This window comes from Pseudochaenichthys georgianus, chromosome 7 (genome assembly GCF_902827115.2).
Source record: "Pseudochaenichthys georgianus chromosome 7, fPseGeo1.2, whole genome shotgun sequence".
In the NCBI taxonomy this organism is placed as follows: Eukaryota; Metazoa; Chordata; class Actinopteri; order Perciformes; family Channichthyidae; genus Pseudochaenichthys; species Pseudochaenichthys georgianus.
The window spans coordinates 10,151,076-10,171,178 of record NC_047509.1 but is presented as its reverse complement, the minus strand read 5'-3'; the positions used below and the strand labels follow the sequence as shown (position 1 = coordinate 10,171,178).

The 20,103-nt window shown below is 40.0% G+C and overlaps 1 protein-coding gene across 9 annotated transcripts in view; it reads right to left on the bottom strand.

Annotated features, from left to right (window-relative positions):
• Positions 1–20,103, bottom strand: part of camta1a (calmodulin binding transcription activator 1a) — a 314,780-nt gene that overhangs the window by 274,701 nt on the left and 19,976 nt on the right. The gene's annotated exons all lie outside the window — the stretch shown is intronic.

The following is a 20,103-nucleotide window of genomic DNA, read 5'->3' as shown; positions in this document are numbered from 1 at the left end:
GGATTTATTATGTATTGGGAGAGATAAAGGCCATTGATTGTCTCCAACAAGGTCACTATGTCTCTTTCAGCACTGATGAGAACTATCTCTTGTGGCAACAACTTTAGGCCACCATTTGGCGATACTCTGCAATAAGGTTAATCAAATCTACGGAAAGAAACTATGAACTGTCTCACGTCTACCAAGGATACGGAACGATAATGGGCTGTATTTATATGAAGGGATATCTAACTCTTACATTATTCATGGGGTTGTGGGAAATGCAATGGCAGTGCTAATATAATATTGACCTAACCCCAACACTACATGCATGGCAATAGAGGCACATCTTCACACACACACACACACACACACACACACACACACACACACACACACACACACACACACACACACACACACACACACACACACACACACACACACACACACACACACACACACACACACACACACACACACACACACACTGTGGAAAGTTACTGGAACATATCACTTCCTCTTATGATCAATTCATATAGCATACACGATACTGGGAACTCAATACAGGAGATGGTCTTCTTAAAGGTCACAGGAATGACTGGACAAAGAGGAAACAGAGTCGTGTCCACAATACAAGAAACAGCCTTTATCATCAGAAGGCATAGGATGGGATTGTTTTTCGGTCAAGATATACTCAGGAGGGAGTTTTCTCTCTTTATTTGCCGTACTGTGTGGGCGGACAAGAATAAAGCGAAAATAAAACTGTGCTTGAATGGATTAATGGTTTATCAACCCACACTTAATGAAGATGTGTGTGCGGCTGGCTTTATTGTAAAGCACAACCATCTCTCACAGATGGCAGCAAAGAGCAGATTTACACAAAAAAAAGAGATTTTAATTTGAAGATATTTTTGTAGTTGGGTGATATGTATAGAGCATCAGAGAAACTGTCGCTAGGAGACACAAACATAAACATCAAATGCTCCTCAGTCAACCAGAAGAGTCTTCCAATTTAAATCGGACCAATTTGTGGGAAACACAAATGTGTTTCACTAAAATATTGAACGGATGAAAATGTGTGTGTATCTAAAACAAATGCATCTGGTATAATACAACAAGTGCAAAACAAGCAATGAACACAAGCTGTGTGCCCATCCATCCATCCAGACCTCCTCCTTCAAACTTTGATATGTTTCTTTATTAGAGCATAAAGTATACTGCAAAATAGTTCTATAAAAATATTCTGCACACAAGACACAACTGCCCAAATATACAGCCTACTTTGCAATTCTCAATGTGCCATTAGTCCTTTTTGTTTTAGTGTATCCCAAATCATATAGGACAACCCAAGAGTCAGTACGTGAAATGCACAGAAAACAAAATGTCCCAGAGAAAGGGTGAAAAAGCAATGTGGGAAAAACAGTCCAGCCGAAGCATTCATTCCTCCGGTACAGAGGAGATTTATAAGCATTATGGTTATATACCATCAAAGCACTTCTCACTCCTTTTGACTTATGGAATAAACATGACTTTGAAAAATATCCTGCAGTGGGAGCGGAGCTGAGCCACTGTGGGTCCACGTTGCCTCATCAACAGAGATCTCAAAAGGCAGCGCAGAATTTCAATGGTGCTTCAAGGTTCTGCTAAAGGACAGGCTAGGGGAGGGGGAGAGAGGGGATGGGGGGGAGGACAGGTATCTATGGACTCTCAAAAGACACTTTGTTGACACCTCAACCTTTTAGGCTCAAGCTGGAGAGCAAAACGCCGCTGTCTTTCAAACATCAACACAGGGGAGTCAAACAACAACCTCCCGTACATCCCTGGAGAAGGCAACAACTGGCTAGCAGGACACTGGGTGTTTATCTCGAGGAAAGCTGCTCCAGAGCCACTATTTCAAGCATACTACGTCATCGAGTGTCGCCGAAGGACTGTTCCAATGTCCAGCATACTTGGAATTCTACCGAGCCCGGCGTACTTCTTTTGGAGAAATGTTGAGCACATGTGTAGACTCCGCGGTCTTAAAATCCCCACAATGCTTTGCGTACGGACTAATTTCCCCAAATCTTGGGCGGAAAATGTAAGGCGGGACTCTCATATGACCTGCACACCTGCACACTTGCTCGCCTGTTCCACTCTTCGTTTTCCAAATGCCAGGAAGTATTCTTGCCTCGCTTCTGAAGCAAGACGCTCGGAAGACATGTGCTACCAAGCAAGCGTACTCGACATTGAGAAACACCCACAGTAAGGCTAAAAAGTAGAATTCAAAATGGAAAACACAGCTCAAACTGATATCACTGGTGGTCAGAGGAGGCCCTGAAAGCCAAAGCTAAGCACAGTGGGGAGCAGAGTGCTGTGTCAGACACATTGGCTATCTGTAATGTACATTCATTCAAATACGTTTCAGGTTCAGTGCTTTACAAGCTTCAAACTATCAGGGATTAAACAAGCTGAATATTTTTGGTACTGCACTGGGAATATTGTACATAAAAATCATGTCAATGTAAGTGTTCAATAAAAAACGATTTGACTATTTGATGTTGTTAATGCTGTGTTTTGGTTCTGTGCCATGTCAGAAGCAGCAGAAACCATATAATACAATATGTACCTTCGCTTTACTTTGTAGTATACCTGCTACTGAGTGACTCACAATCAGCTTCCCTGCAGCAACTTCATAAACTCCGCCTGCCTGGGACATTTCTCAAAGAGGCAAAGAGATCACTCACTCTGAAGATAGAATAATGCACTAGTAAGGAATGTAATCAGAAGAAGAGAGCTTAGAAATAAAAGAAATACCTCAATCTGCTGTCACTCATAATTTCAGTGTCCACTTTCCTTTTGTACAATTCATTCTGAAAAACTGTTTTGTCCTCAACTTTTATTAGCTAAATGCTTATTCGGGGAAATAATGTCTTTGCAAGATTCTGTCAAAAAAGCTAACTTTGAAACATTCAGGTGAATAGGGAAAACAAGAAGAAGAGCACAACTTGGATGCAGTCATTTCAGTTCAACAAATGACTTCAAATAAGGAAGGAATGTTGAAGTATATGACCTATCACTTTAAAAAGCCATTAGAAGATAAACCTACTGAGAGCTTCCTAATTCTGCATCTTTATCCGTGATGAAAAGGTTTTTAAGAACTCGCTCAGTCCCGGATCTGGGACCTGTGGGATGGATCATTATGTCCTTGTCAGCTTTATTTTTTAGATTCAGACAGTTTTATTGATGTGTAAACATTATGAAGAGAAAAGAGACTTCAAATGCTGCCCAGATGAACAAAGGGCTCAAGGACATCCAACAAAAAGGACATTTGAATCCTGCTGGACCGGGATCCTACGAGCTGCTGGGATAGGCAGCTTTGATACGAAAAAAACAATGAATTTATGAGAAATAACCTTTGATACTGTGACTCACTGAAACACAACCCAAAAGGTCAGGGTGACCTATGCCGGATGAATGTTACAAAGCAAGATATATACTGTATATTAACCGTAATATTGACAAAATGGCAAACCCTCAAATGGTTCAAGAGTTTTGTACTTTTAGGTCAGCATGTGGAAACACATACAGTATATTACAAAAGTAGTTTAAAGATCTTAAGGTTGTTACATTTATATTTAAATTAAGTATGAAACAAGCCGGGTTCATACCTTTACCTAATTTTCCATGACCAAAAAAAATACTCTTTCTCAGCGGTACCACTGAAAATGGTTTATTTTAACATGGAACAGGAAAATAAGGTCTGCATCTGAAACATGTTGTGCCTATCTAAAACAAATCCAATGGTAGGCTTACTAGCTTCTACACGCTAAAGCAACTCAAATCTCTCACCGGCAAAATACCTCGACAGTTAAATGCCATTTTACGTTTCATTACTATGCGATACAGTATTTATTATCATTATAGTATTACTATTTCGGCGATTAGATAAAATATAAATTACATTTGATGCAACTTTGGTTACATTTCCATGACTTTTCCAAAACTTTGGGAAAAATATTGTTTTCCATCACTTTTCCAGCGCCTGGAATTAGCATTTTGAATTTCCATGACTTTTCCAGGTTTTTAATGACTGTAAGAACCCTGAACAAGTGTGCTTTGAAATAATCATAATTGAGGTTCCTTCATTATATTAATTACAAATAGTTTATATTTGCAATGGCATTTTAAGAAATAAGAGTAGACTCAGATCCTCACTTCATTATTTAAGTTATCAGTTATCAGTTGTTATTATTATTATTATTATTATTATTATTGTTATTAGTTAAGTTATTTAAGTTCATTATCTAAGTCTAAGTCTATTAGAGACTGGACTAAGAAAGGTCTCTGATTGGATGTGAACACCTCGTTACTTAGTTACCCTTTCTTCTAGATGGAGGAGCCAGGTTTTATAAAAGACAAAATGACAGCTCAGTCAGCTGTGCATCCACACTCATGTCAACCTGCCACATGCTGAGGTTCCTCGTCTGCACATTTTATAAATACTGTAACACATGCAGCAGGAGAGCTAAAAATACAAAACACAAGATGCCATGGCGTTGCTCCATTAAACACAAGTTTACCTCAAAGTGGGAAGAGATGCAATTATCAGCTTAAAATATTCTTTGGTTTAGCAAAAAACGTAGTACTAAAGACACTAAAGCATGAATTAATGCAAGAAAATGGCTGAATTTTAAGTCTGTCCCTGCTGCTTACAAACAAGGTCATTGATAGCCCTAGTTCTAGTTCCCCGCCTTTGACAATGAAAGAGAGTTTAATCAGATGAAGGCCTAATGTAGCAGAGCTATAGAGGCACTGCCATGCCTGGAGCTGTCCATCAGATAGAAAAGGGCATGATGGGCTGGGATCCAAACAGGCCCACAGAGAATCCCAGCCTGCTGTTGTTGCTGGCTCCTCATTCTCAAGGACCTTTAGAGATCAAAGAGCAACACACAACAAGAGAGACAGAAAGAGGGAGACGGTGATACAGAGAGATGGACCAAAGAAAGTGAGTGGGGTAAGCAGGAAGGATGCCATGAATCAGAGAAACCCATGTGGCCTTCAGTGATTACCCAAACGCCAGCCCCCCTACTGAGTCAAAAGAACAATCAAAGGGATTTCCTGGAGAACGTCTGTGAAACATTCACTCTGAGTCACGGCATCCTCCTCCATCCGGCGCCAGATGAAGTGTCTTCCGACCTCAACTCCATCATAACATGTTACAGTGTGGAAATGATTTGCTCCTTTGATACTCTAAAAAAAGATGCTCTTTACTCTGAGGAATTGTTGAAGTAGCCTCTCTCCCTGCTTTCACTCTCTCAACAAAAATAATAAGATACATGGTGTTCTTCTGCCGGCCAGCGCTGTTGTTTGACCTTGGTGAAATATTAAATGGGACAAGCAGTAGAGCCGAACAAATAGTGAGCAACACGAAGCGTTACGAAACAACTTAGAACATCTAAAAATGGACAACAAAAACATAACAGAAAGGGCAGGCAACCCTGAATATAAACTCAGCCCAGGCTCGGCCCAGCAAGGGAAATATCGTATTATAGATTACTAAAACGAGTTCAACTGAGATGGGGTTTGTTAAGATGGATGCAACCCATCACAAGTATCAAGAGGGGAGGTTGTGTGGTTCAAATGTTTATGGTCAGTCACCACAAGGAATGGATCAAATACCAGGGACACCGTAATATACAGAGTGTTGCAATAAAAAAGAAGACAGAAATGAATACAATACAACCAGAGTGTTTTTGTTGGGTAATCTATGGTAGGGCTAACCCATACAGTGGTGGGGCTCAAATCAGTATTTGCAATGTAATTACATACAAGCTATATCGCCCCCTCTTGACAGTGAAACGCCACGAGTGAGGTTTAGATTATTTCCCTGTCTCAATCAAAATTGAACTGTATGAAATAAAACGGCACATTTGTCTTGTAGTAAATAAAAAGGGATCACTGTGAACGTGACGTATGATAGTACACGTTGAAGATCCATTGGGGATATTGAATGGCGGTTCCGACTGATCTCAATCAGTAAGGCATGACGCAGACCCACCGTTTCGTTGCTCTGATTGGCTGTAGGCCTATTCAAATTGCATTCGGAGGCATTTTGATCTGACCGCGCTGATATTATAACGCCAGAGAATTTCCACACCTTTAGTGTATACAACTCCCCCACTACTTAGACTAATCCTTGCACCCCTCTTCTATCATAAATCTGAATGGTCTCAACCATATTGCATCAGTAACGTGCATTTGTTGTTACAGCAGGATCAGTTTGTGTGTTGTGGACACGACCGGTATATTTTCGCAATCCGTGTTCTCAACATGCTGACTTTAACATCAGTTTTCATGGTGGGGCTAAGGTGGGGCTAAGCCATTTCTTGGTATGGCTGTAGCCTACCCCAGCCATACCCTGGCGCCGCCACTGAATACAACCCATTGTTACCTTACAACAAAACCTTTGAAAAATCTCAGAGGGGTTCTTTCAAATCTTAAAATATACGGACATCTCTGTGTTTACAAAAATTATAAAAGTATTGATTTGACAAATAATAATCTGTCTATTCACTGAAGGGACATATCATGTTAATGTTCAGGTTTATATTTGTATTTAGTGCCTCTACTTTGACATGCTTTAATGTTCAAAAAGCTCTTTCTCATACTGCCTGTAACCAGAGCCCAGTCTGCTCTGATTGGTTAGCTGGCCGGCTCTGTTGTGATGGGCAAAAGCTAGTTCTGCCATATTGCATACGTTCAGTACTTTGACACCAAATACTTTACTGCTCCTAAATTCGATTTGCTGTTAATCAGAAAGATAATTGTGTTAACACGGTTTTATTCAAGGGATCAGTTCAGGTGGACAGGCATGAAGGCAGCCAACAAATATCCACTCCCACTACGTTGTGCCGTCTATTGTGTCTATATCAGTTTACATTATATTATTGCATCCTTACATTATGTTGTAGGGGTGTAAAACTTGATTCCCTTCAACGGCTCGTCTACCTGAGACACACCGCAGAGCATCAAACTGCGTCTTGCTCTCGTCTCACAGCGGTTTTTAAGATGTGATGTCAGCTGGAAATACTTGATTGCACAGGCGGCGGTCCCAAAGCGTTAAGCACACCGGCTGAACAATATAGCACTGGTCATGAACAATATCTTTTCAGAGGAATATGCATAATTCAGAATAAGTACTTTTATAGCTTACCAGTTGCAGCAGCGGCCTTCTTGTATGCTGCAATCTCCTGACACCCTTCTGACAGAATGGTAAAACACTTTTTTGTATTCCACAGAGTATAAGCGACAAGAGTGTAGCTGGCATTAATTTTGTTTTCAATCTCTTTCCATGCATCTTTTTTGTCTACTCCCATCAATGTGCCACTAAATTTCCCTTTGTATTATATGTTTTCTCTGATGTACCTCCACTGTGAGCAGCACATTTTTCTCCAAGCTCCAATTTGGTTTTCTTTTTGTTTCCATTTGGTCGATTCCCTATAATGTCTTCTCTATTTAAATGGTTGGAAGCTGCTTGTTGTTAGTTTCATTAATTGCTGCTGGAGACTAAAGAAAAGAAATAAAACAAATGATATTCTGTTTTTTACAATTAAGGCTTTTTATAACACAGGGTATATGCAGGACTCCTGAAGTCAAATGTAATACATTTTAAGACCTTTTTTAAGACCCTTTCCACACATTTTAAGACCTCATCGCCACTTTGAGTTTTAACCGGTTGCATTGGCACACTTTACCTCACATTGACTATATACAGTATTGATTGTCCTTCCTCCTTATCTTCCAACCATTTGGACGCAAACTTGCATTTCCCCATAACGACGTTGTTTAACAACCGGCGTAAACGGACCTTCGCGCTATCAAGCAGTGAGCGTGCGATGTCCTGTTCAGATGACGTCAGATCCAACGGGATGCCATAAATAAACTACACAGAATCACACTACACACCTACGCAATGATTACATTCAGGCAGACTGTAGAATACAACCTCTTTGGACAATTTATATACTTATTGAAAACAAGCTACAAAATGTAATACCTTGGAAAATGCCGTTTCATACTTTTTAATAGCCTTAATTTTCGCAAAATTGATTTATCAACTTTTAATACTTTTTAAGACCCCGCGGACACCCTGTATCAACATTTAATTGAATATCTTTAACTCAGAAATGTAAGGAACTTATTTTACGAATAAACAAAGTTATGAGTGGAGCAGCCGTAGGCTAAACAGCTCTCTTAAACCCTCAAAAAAGAAATGTCTTGATTAAAATAGATTGTATACACGAATGTAGGGCTGTGCGATTATGGCAAAAATCATAATCACGATTATTTGGGTCAATAATTGATATCACGATTATTTTGACGATTATTCATTGACCATTTATTGAACTTTAAAACAAATAATATTTTACCAATAAACAAGATCAACAAATATATTGGAGCGCACTTCCAAAACCATACTAAACATATATTATTAATATGATAAATAAAAATAAATTAGACCAAAATAAATTAAATCAAATATGATGCAGTGCACGGTCACAACCTACTGAAAACTCCTTAACATATAGCCAACATGTTGGTAAAACATATTCAACATATTCCACTTAGTTAAACGTTGAAGGCTGGCCAACCGTCATGGTCCAGAAGTAACAGGAAATAAATGTTGAACTACAATTTAAGATCAAATAAAAATGTTTAGGCCACCATGGCAAATGCTGGTAGGGCTGCTCATGTCATCTCTTAAAGATTTTGTGCAAGAAACACCAGCCTGTTGACATGGTCTGGTTTCAGAGATGAGCACAGGCAGGTGACAATATTGCCACCTGTACTGAAGACCCTCAGCCACGCCCCGACACATGGGGTGACGCCGGCCAATCACAAAGCTTTGATGCGTTCAAGTGCATTATTCTGGCACAGGAAAATTATGTTACAGGACATTAACGATAAAACAGATTATTGTTGTTCTATTTTTAGACACATCTCGCGATCGACTGGTTGGGCACCCCTGGGCTAGACCATAGGTCCGTTGTGGTCGCAAAGTAGTCAGCTGAAGCCACATCTCTCTCAACTTCCCCACGGCATTTGTCATATAGTGCAGGCAGCGCAGACCTGCTGAAATAATACCGAGACGGCATCGCGTAACGCTTGTCCAACGATTTTACCTGGATAAATAAAGGTTTTGAATTTTTTTTTTAATTGTAAAGCCAAGTACTTGCAAATAGTGGAAATAGTTTTACCCTTCTTTTTAACGAGTTGCTGCTCTTGTTCTGACCAGGGGCGGCGCCAGGGGGGAGCTAGGGGGTGCTGAAGCACCCCACAGGATTGCCAAAGCACCCCCAAGTAATATGTTTTTTTTCTTTTTTTCCCCGAAAATTTTTATTAAATTAAATCAGAACAATTATTGATTACATCAATGCAAATGTGAAACAAATAAATGTTTGACCAAAAACATAAAGCCAACACAGGTGATATGATTAGGCCAATGGCCAGCACCCATTCGATTTTTGACCTACCCATAGGCCTACGCTAAATTACTTTGTGACACTTGACTTGAGTGACTTCCTGTTAGCTGAAGCCCCAAATGATTTGCTAACAGCAACGTGACAAATGGATCGTTTTTTAGTCCTTAAACGTCCACTCAATCAAAACCACCTGAAAGTGAGAGGGATTCTGCACATAATAGGCCTCGTGAGTACAAGTAGCTTACTTCTGGGTCTGTTTCATTCAAGCTCTGCTCTGTGTGTGTGGCACGAGCCATTTTGTGTGCGTGCACAAGCGAGCGAGAGAGAGCGCACCGGTGGGTATCTACCGGAGATCGTTGTGGTTAGTATCTGGTGCTAGCTAGCCAAGCTAACGGATATAAGGAGCTTTTTCAACAACAAGGTGGAGGGCGAACTCTCTCCTGTCAGACTGAGAGTCTCAGATAACCTCAGCTCAGGTGAAGTAAAGGACTCTCAGTGTTATAGTTAACTTTAGTCTAGTTATCTCAGTGGGTCTCAAACGGTTTGTTTTAAAAGGGGAGTGATTTGTAAAATATCTATAAAGAAATAGAAAATCTGTTGACAGTTCTGTTTCATATGTATGTTGAGAGATACTGTATATCCATAGATCTCTTCATTTTGGCTCTCAAAGTGCACCAGATTGATGCTTTTAACTTCGATATTTAAAAAAAAATCTTTTCTAGACCCCACTAGAGGAGATGAGGACCCTCCTAGAGGAGGTGAGGTCCACTCCCCACTTGTAAAAATAGCACTTTACCCCTGCTTACACCTATATGCCGTGAGCTGATTACCAAGCCTTCATTGTAACAGTCTGTCACAACTGTGTGGGGAGTGTTGCAGTAGAAAATTCAACTGTAGCGCTGGTGCATTAATGGGAAACCCTTAATGTTTGAGCACCCTCTATGAAACGTCAAGCTACCCCACAGCACCCCCTAGAGAAAATCTCTGGCGCCGCCACTGGTTCTGACATCTTCGCTCGTGCTGAACACTCACAACACATGTCACTTGCACGTGGCCGAGTGGGCTTTTAGGGAGGGGCGAAAGCGCACCCAGCAAAATAATCTTATTTTGTCAATTATGCTGTTTTCATAATCGTCGCAAGCCATAATCGTAATCGCGATTAAAATACGATTAATTGCACAGCCCTACACGAATGCCACTGAAGCATCGTCCCGAATTAAGAAGGTCAAAAACATTTCCGTTAGGGACAAACTCTGCTCTTGCTCAAGGGCTCAGACATGTTTAGTAGTTCTGGTGCTACCAGTTGTAAAAAAGACTATAATGTATAAAAGGATTCAGTTTAAAAAACGTATCAGCTTGCCAATATATGCAATATGCTTTTAAAAGTACCAAGAGGCTTCTTAGATTACAGAGAGGATCGTGAAAGTGAATACGCTGGCTCCTGCCATTCAATCCCAGTCGTGGCTGGCAGAACAGAGGAATTCACTCATAAGAACATCTACTGTATAAGGAACAATATAACAGTTTATTGAAGCACGCCTCAAATGCAGAACTCATTTTCCTTTATCTAGTAAATAAAGTTAAACTCCATTACGAAATGGTTCCGCACAGAGAAATCCTGAGCCAGCAATACAGAGAAATAAGGTAGAAATCTTTGCGTCTGTACCTGAATAGCTTTGCAGCTCAGTGAGCACATGCGGGAGAAGGGAGAGAGACAGAAGATAAGAGTAAAAGAGGGTGACCAGAGGAAGAGAAAGCTGGATAGAAATCGAAGACACAAGCTGGGTTCAATTTAACGGCTTCCCACAGGAGTCAGAGTGACCTGTATCTGCTACAATAGAGGTCATGCAATTTTGAGTGGATCCCCCCGTCTTCAGAGGATACTGAAGACCCCTGCCTTGATGTGCACATCCAGAGGAAAAAGCAAAGGGTCCCTGTAGCTTGCAGAACCCCCCGAATGACCTGACTGGTTGGGTTCCTATTACAACTACCTGACTACACCGTAGCCTCGCAATTGACACTTCACAGTATGCTACAACACTAGCAATCAGTAAAGCTATCAAGTTCACAGGAAGTTACCATGAAGTCAGCCATCCAAAGAAACTCCACAAATTCCTGTTTTCTACTTCCACCAGCCAAATGGCGAAGACAAAGCACCGTGAAATATATCAAGTAAACTGTAACGTAGTGAAACCGTAAGATGAAAGTATGATAAGTCACAACGCATAGACATAAATTAGCCTGAGTGCTCCTATTAAAAAATAGAAATAGAGACAAGTTGTCACAGCAACACAGTGGCTGAATAACTGTGAGCAGCCAGAATAAATGGTGCAAGCATTTTGCCATCTAAACCTTAACTGAGTAGTTCAATGAAGAGCTGATATAAATAAAATCTGAAGAAGGATCCCCACAGGATACCCAGCTCCTTCTCTATTCATTCACAGGTTCTCAGAACCTGTTCCTGAAGACACAGTGTGCATCTAACCCAAAATATACAAAGGAAAACCCAAAAACAACAAACAAACAAACAAACAAACAGATAGATGGACAAATGTGACCTTTAATTCCCACTGATTGCCCCCTGAGATGCTAATGAACATTTCTGTAAACATTTGCAATTGGTGGAAGTCGTTTTAATTACTCTCCACAGAGAAAGCAATGCAAGGCAAGGAACTCGAATGAAGATAAACATTTAAACAAGCATGACCTTAGGCGCATTCACACCGCAGTACTTTTCCCACAAAGGTTCATGAGAACTTAGTTCATGAGGACTCTTTAGTTCTCATGAACTAGGTACAGATCGCGTTCACTCCGGAATAAATCCCTGGGGGTGGATTAGGCAAATGAAGCCGCTGACGTCACTTCTTCTTCTTCTGCTTTGGGTTTACTGGCAGGCCGCAAACCACTGGGGACTGGCTTCAGTAGAAGCTGCTGGGAGTCCCAGCAGCTTCTACTGAAGCCTTCCGAGTAAATCGCCAGAACGCCGACACCTCCTCATCTCCACCGCTCCCATGTTTTCTTTTGTGTTGCCATAAGTTAGTCTCTCTGCGTTTCTGCGCTGGGCTAATGCTAATGCTAATAATGCTAATGCGAGGATAATAAAATGGCGGCTTCACAAAAGTTTTTGGGAGTTTTACGGGGCGTGGTTTGGAATCCGCCCAGCCAATCAGAAATATAGCTCTTTTCTCACAAGAGAGTCGCACAAAAGTCCCTGCTCTCTAGCAGGGTCTTTCGTGGGGGTAAAAAGGTTCTCATGAACTAATTTTAGTACCGGCTCTTTTTGGTGTGAACGCAACAAAAGAGTTCTCATGAACTAAGTTCTCATGAACCTTTGTGGGAAAAGTACTGCGGTGTGAATGCGCCTCTTGTGTTCGATTACATGAATTCTCCAAGCACTAACATCCATACAAAAAACAACACTGACGGTTCAGGTTTGAAAATGACAGAAATGTATTCGAATTGGCAATTTGACCAAGGTATCTATCCAGGTATTTCTAACACAAGACCTTCTAATCCATAGGAGGAAAGCTTTTATCCAGACATTGTTTCAATGAGGTCAGACTAAAGGGATCCTCCAGCTTTTGCAGCATGAGTTTCAAGCCAAAGTCTTAGTCCTGCAGTACAATCCACAACATATAATTGGCTTTGTATGTAAAGCATTAGCTGGTGTTGAGTGCAGTGCTATGAGTCAGCCATACTACAACTTGAGGTCTGTGCATCTCATAACACACACATCAATTGGAGGCGGTTGCAAAGGGTTTCCTGCAGTGATATAGTTGAGGTGCCCCACGTTGCCTGAAATAGTGTGCCAAATGATGCAAGAAATTATTACTTTACTTTAAGATTCTTTTTTTGGACTTTTTATGGCTTCATTTTATATTCATAGGTAAAGTTATATCACTCCAGGTATCCACCAACAGTCCATGCGAAAGGCCAGCCTCACAAATCATCTGATTGGGCAATGGAGAGAAAAAAAACACGGCAATGACTTTTTTCTGCTTTGCAAAAATGAACTTGCAAACAGTTGGATCAAGACAAAGGACTGATTTAAAGTGTGGCGTGATAAGTTGCAACGATGCAGTTGACAGAACATTTGAGAAGAACAATTGCGAAGTTCAACAGAAGTAAGAGTATACTGCTAGACGGACAAAAAGCCGAAACCTGAAAGACACCATATGAACTGGTATTGAAGACAGTCTTATTCATTGAGTAGGAAAACTCAATTTAATCCTTTTTTTATTTTTAAATTAAAATATCTCTGTAAAAAATAGTCTTTAGAATGTTTTGTGAAAAGATGAATGAATACACCCCACCACACATAATTGTATTCAAGAGTGTGCACAGAATCTGAGCAGCAGGATGCAAGATAACACATGGAGCAGGTTACCACAAATTATGTTTTAGTCAGAGATAAGGAGTGAATGATTGCACCACACTGCATCCAATTGCGCCTGTCATTATAGCACCTATCTGGCGGTGTTACTGACACTCTCTCAGGTTTATCCGATCTCGCCTTTAATTTCATTTGTTGTGGTTTTTGATCGCTGCTTCCCTGGCTGTTACACTCACTGCCCGGTGATTCTGCTAAGTGTTTCCTCTGGTGCTGCTGCTCTGTCCTGAGCGGAGGCATATTGCCTGAAGGCGCCGTGCTGTGCTGCTGCCGGCGGTGGCCTGAGGCAGAGAGGATTATTCCTGACGACAGGGGCATTAAATGTGTAGCAGGCCGGTGGAGGCCTTAGCTGATGCTCTCTTGTCTGTTTTGGTTCAGCACAAGTTCAGAAGCAGTCCTCTCTAAGCTGAGGAGGAGCTCGCAGTACTCGGAGCGTTGTGCCGTTCATTAAAGGCTGAGGGTGTCACACCGGCTTAGGCCCAGTGTCCTCCATCACCCAAGACTTCATGCTGTACTCCTCTGCCTCGGCTTTTTAAGACTGAGTGACTAGGAATATAGCCACTTCTCCGGAATGTTCTGTTTGTCGATGCTTCATAATGTCACACATTTGACCTACTTATTAAAAGTCGGCAAGGTTTATGTCTGAGGCGTCTAATCCAGCATGTTGCTGCAGAGAAAATATTTCCCGCTCTTCAGGAATGCAGAAGCAAGTCAGACATGTTGTCATTCAGACTCGATGCCCATAAGAGCAGCGACAGAAGTACATAGTTAAGGGGAAAACTCAAACTGAATAGCAGACGAGACTAAATAAAATCTGCTACTTTCTTTGACTGCTAGTTTCCCAATGGATGATACTCTTGCTGCGAATCCTATAATAAAACACAGGCTGAATTAGAGCTCTAAAGTGAACCAACGAGCAAGAAGTCCATCTTTGCAAAATTGCAATTCTCCAGCACATCTAAAGTCTTGCAACCTTCATGCCAACGTAACCAAACATCAGGGCCGCTCTGTCTGATCTTGAAAGGGATATAAGCCTAAAGCCGTCTCTGTGTGAGATGTCCTTCTTTAAAGAGATTCTAATCTCAACCGAAATGTCTCGCAAAATAGAGGTCATCGTGCCAGAGCACCGAGCAGACAATGGCACTTGGCCGCAGGAGGAGGAATTCTGAGAGGATTTGTTGTGTTTCCCGAGAGACATGGGAACATCAATGGCTGAAAGAGCAGTGACGCAAACAAGGTAAATATAGACCACATGGAAGGATTTGTATTTTGCAATTTGCCATCTATAAAGTGGGCTCATTTTAGAAATCAAAGAAATGTCAGATCATTTCCGCATTTTGTATTATTTCAATCACGGCCTCCTTTAGTCTTGGTTTTCATAATACCTTGTTTTTCCTCGGTAAATTCTCAAGCACTGCCAGGTACTTCTCTCCAATTGATCATTTGAAGGCTGATATCCATACCTTGCACGCTGCTCATGATTCAATGACGAGCCCCATTCAACCCCTCTAAACTCCCATCCCCTCCCTTGCATTTTGATTCAATTGGTTTATCTAATTTTCCAGTAAATGCTTAAAATGTATTCCTGCACACCTTCCTCTCCTAAAACGACACAGGGGAATCATGAGAATAAGAATGGAAATGAATAGCTCTGCATTAGCTGCACTTCACCTCACCAGCAACACCAACACCCCCCCACTCACTCTCCTCCCAGATTAAAGTTTCGAGCAGCAAGCTGTATCCGCAATCTTTTTTAACTGAATGTAAAATGAAGTGCGTAGCTATTCTTGAATGAAACTAAATCATCCCACATTCGAACAAGGTGGAAATAATGTAAAATGCGAAAAGAAGTGGGCTGAATGGGAAAGGAACAACAGACCCTTTATGGTTATTCCTTCAAGCTCTACATTTGTTTTGCCGTGTCAGGAATACAAATAATAGCTTCCGTGGGAACCAGTGGATACATGAGCGAGCACAGAATAAAGCCTAAAAAAGGCAAGTAAAGGCTTTTATTTCAAGCTCTCCAAAAGTTAGAGTTGTAAAGAAGTCAACCAAGTAAAATAAATCCATTTGTTTTGTTTTCCAAGCTGCAATCTATAGTCAAAGTATTTACTTTATGATAGATCTCTATTTAAATGGGCCCTAGTATGCTCATTGTCAGGTTCATATTTGTATTCTTTGCCTCTACTGTGTGGGAGAGAAGCGTCCTTTGGAGGGAACTTTGGGATTTCAGCCTTTGCAGACCATGTACATCAGGGGTGGGGAACCTTTTTCCTCTCAAGGGCCATTTCAATTTTTTCAACATCCTCCGAGGGCCATACAAATTATTGACCTCTGCTTAAAAATACTAAAATCACAGCCCATTCATTTGTCCTTTCTTTCATGCTGTGCAAAGAAAAAGCAACCTCTTAATCCAGATATCTGACCATGACTCACGCATGCATGCACGTGCATGGTTGTGGCATGACCACCAAACCAGAAAGATATGGACACAAGATGTGTGCAAATGTATTTAGACTCCTATCCATGTGGACATGATTTAAGTGGGGGGGGGACCTAACCTCCTCTAGGGGGGTCCGGGGGACATGCTCCCCCGGGAAGATTTTGTTTTAAATGTTGAAGTTAAAAGCATCAATCTGGTGCACTTTGAGAGCAACATTAGGAGATCTATGGAAACATCTCTCAACACCCATATGAAACAGAACTGTAAGCAGATTTTATTTTTCTTTATGATATTTTACAAATCACTCCCCTTTCAAACTGTATTCTTGTTTATCATATAGTATTTTATACCCGTTTACTTCATTCTCTTATTTTTTTATAACTATAATGATCATATAAAGATGTGCCTTTACCTCACTGGTTGTAGAAAAAGCTTCTTATATTCGTTAGCATAGCTAGCTAACCAGATGCTAATAACAACAAAGTTATTGACTGTATGACAGATGAACAGATCGCCACTGGGCTTACAACTAAAGACACAGCCACGCAAAAACTGCGGCATGTGTACGGCTCCTTATGGGTACTGCAATTTCTGAAGTGCCGGAGCAGCGTTCTGGTGCTCTCCGTCAGAACTGCACCCCTGTCTGACGAGACGACATATACCACGTGATGACACGTTAGGCTTGTGTTGTGTTCAAGGACCCTGGACAGGAAAAACAGGCACTCGCTTGTTTAATTATTTTGCGGTCTAGGTTTCTTTAATTTTTTTTCTTTTTTGCGTGTGTTTAGAAATGACCTCGAGGGCCATACCAAATTCTCTCGCGGTCCGTATACGGCCCGGAGTCCGGAGGTTCCCCACCCCTGATTTACATGCACAAAAACCTATATAATACACTAAAGGAAAGGGAAAACCCCAAAAAGCATAATAGGACCTCTTAAATCAAACAGGGGAACAAATTACTGGCCAATAACCAGAAGATGTTTGTTATGAAACAAGAGAAAATGAAGCCACCACCAATCTGTGTGGTGAAATATATCAAATACAAATTAGCAGCTCTAACCTACCAGAATACTGAGATACCTGAAAGGTAAAAAGTGGAAAATTAGAGCATTAAGCATGCTGAGCTAGTGCCAGAAATATGCACAGAATTGATGAGGTGTCACTTTCACTAAGAGTCACACAATTGCGCCGACAAGGAGCCTCTCTGATCCCTCCCTTCCTGCACGTCTGCTACCAATGAGGCACATACATTCTCATTTGCATGGTCTGCACAAAAAAGAAACGTCCTTCAATTTCGGAAAGGTTGTCTTGTTCTCTTCAACCCTGGAAACACTATTGTCATGCATACCAAAACACCACTGGAACTGACTTTTTTGTTCCAATGTGCCATCAGCCCACCAAACATCCACAGCAGAATCTGAAGCCCAGTAACACAACAACATGGTGCTATCCCTGAAAATAAGGCTGCTTTGATTAAATGTGGTAATATATGACAAGAAATACTAACAACACTAGTATTCATCCCCAGCAATTTCCCAGACTTGCATTTTGAGATCAATTTCAAAGCCATGTTAATTAATTTAGACTGCTGGCAGCACAATGCAGGTCAGACAGGGCAAACAAGTTACAACATCAGCCAATTAGAAACACACAAGCGTTAGACATTTGTTTCATAACTAGGGCAGGGCTTGTGAGCAAAGATATGACAGATGGTGACTTGGATAAAAACTGCAAAAACTGTATTTGTGTCTATTTCCTCAGTTCCACGTCTTTATCCCAGATGAATAATGAATTCCTTAATCTATTTTCTCAAATATATTGACTACACAAAGTCGGGGGGAAAAAATATTCAACTGAATGTCATCGACAGATTGTCTTTTTGAATCTCCTGTTCCTTAGCCGGTCTGGTGCCTTATCATCTGGTTGTTTTTCAGTCAATTATCTTTCATCACTGCAGATGACTATATTTTTATGGTCACAATGTGTTAATCAAAAGCATGGATGGTTGAGTTTTTCATATTTATTTTAAGATTTGTCATGGTGTGTGTTTAGGGCTAATTGCTACTAGTTATTCTTCAAAGAGAACAAGCAGTTATTCATCCATCAAATGTGGAAACAAAGGAGATAAACTCATCAACCTGTCCCCCGAGAAAAAGAGCAGGTTGGTAAATGAGTTTGGAGCAAAATGCAGGAAGTGTCCCTGTAAGGCCAATAATATATAATATAATATAATGGAAGAGCAGATAGTAACTATGTGTGCATGAATCATGAAGATTGATATGGGCTGTATTCCAATTTTGTCCATTTAGAAAATTACTACACAAAATACAAGAGGAAATGATGTGTGTCTGCACACACATGTAGTAAATCAAGATTAAGGCAGCAGCAATTCATTTGGCAGTTAAATGTTCTGGAAGACTCCACATTCCTGTAAGAAAACATATTTTTAAACAAATACAGCAAAGACAAAAAGGGTTTTAAATAAATGGTCCTGAGAAAGAGTTCAAAACGTCCTTTAGGAAAATAAAACCATAGCAAAGGGCATCTGTGGCATCTCACAAGATCATAGTGTTTTCAGATTTGATTTTCCACAGAGAAAATGTAAAGTGGTGTGTTATCTTCCCTAATGCGATGCAAATATGAAGTGTGAGACACCTTGAGCTTTCTTAGCACCAATGTTAAACACTGTTTACGTTAACATGGAGAGCCCCTCATGATGCCTGCTAAATACAGCAGCAGGAAACGTTGGTGAATAGGACTCAACATGCAATTGACTTTAACCTTCGATTTCTGCAAAACATTCCTTCCAGAATAATGAGCATGAGAAAATCCATAGTAAACATAAACTGCAAGAAGAGATTTTACAAATGTCCCAGTACAAACATGAAGATAGACGGAGATGGGGTTATCCTTATATTTAGTTTTCGACTAAAGAATGTATTGCAATTAAAAAGGGACAAAGCCCATGAATTAACTATCCAACTATCTATCTATCTATATATATATCCATCTATATATGTATCTATCTATCCATCTATCTATCCATCTATCTATCCATCTATCTATCTATATATATGTCTATCTATCTATATATCCATCTATCTATATAGCCATCTATGTATATAGCCATCTATCTATCTATCTATCTATCTATCTATCTATATATATGTCTATCTATCTATATATCCATCTATCTATATAGCCATCTATCTATATAGCCATCTATCTATCCATCTATCTATATATATGTATATCTATCCATCTATCTATCTATCCATCTATCTATAGCCATCTATCTATCCATCTATCTATCTATCCATCTATCTATCTATCCACCTATCTATCCATCTATCTATCTATATATCTATCTATCTATCTATCTATCTATATATACAGTATACGTCTATCCATCTATATATCCATCTATCTATCTATCTATCCATCTATCTATATATATGCCTATATATCCATCTATCTATATATATATATATGTCTCTATCTATCTATATATCTATCTATCTATATATATATATATATATATCTATATATCCATCTATCTATATATCTATCTATCTATATATATATATATATATCTATATATCCATCTATCTATATATCTATCTATCTATCAACTACTACTATGTTTCCCTTGTTTGTGAAGAAAATACGAGGCAGTGAACTATATATTTTTTAAACACTTCAATTAAATATTTGCAAAGATATTTTGCAGATTTCTTTCTGAAATTTCCTTTTAAATATAACCAATCCAACACATAAAATAAGATAAGAATTATAGTTATAAACATTTTTTTGAAATCTTGTACAGA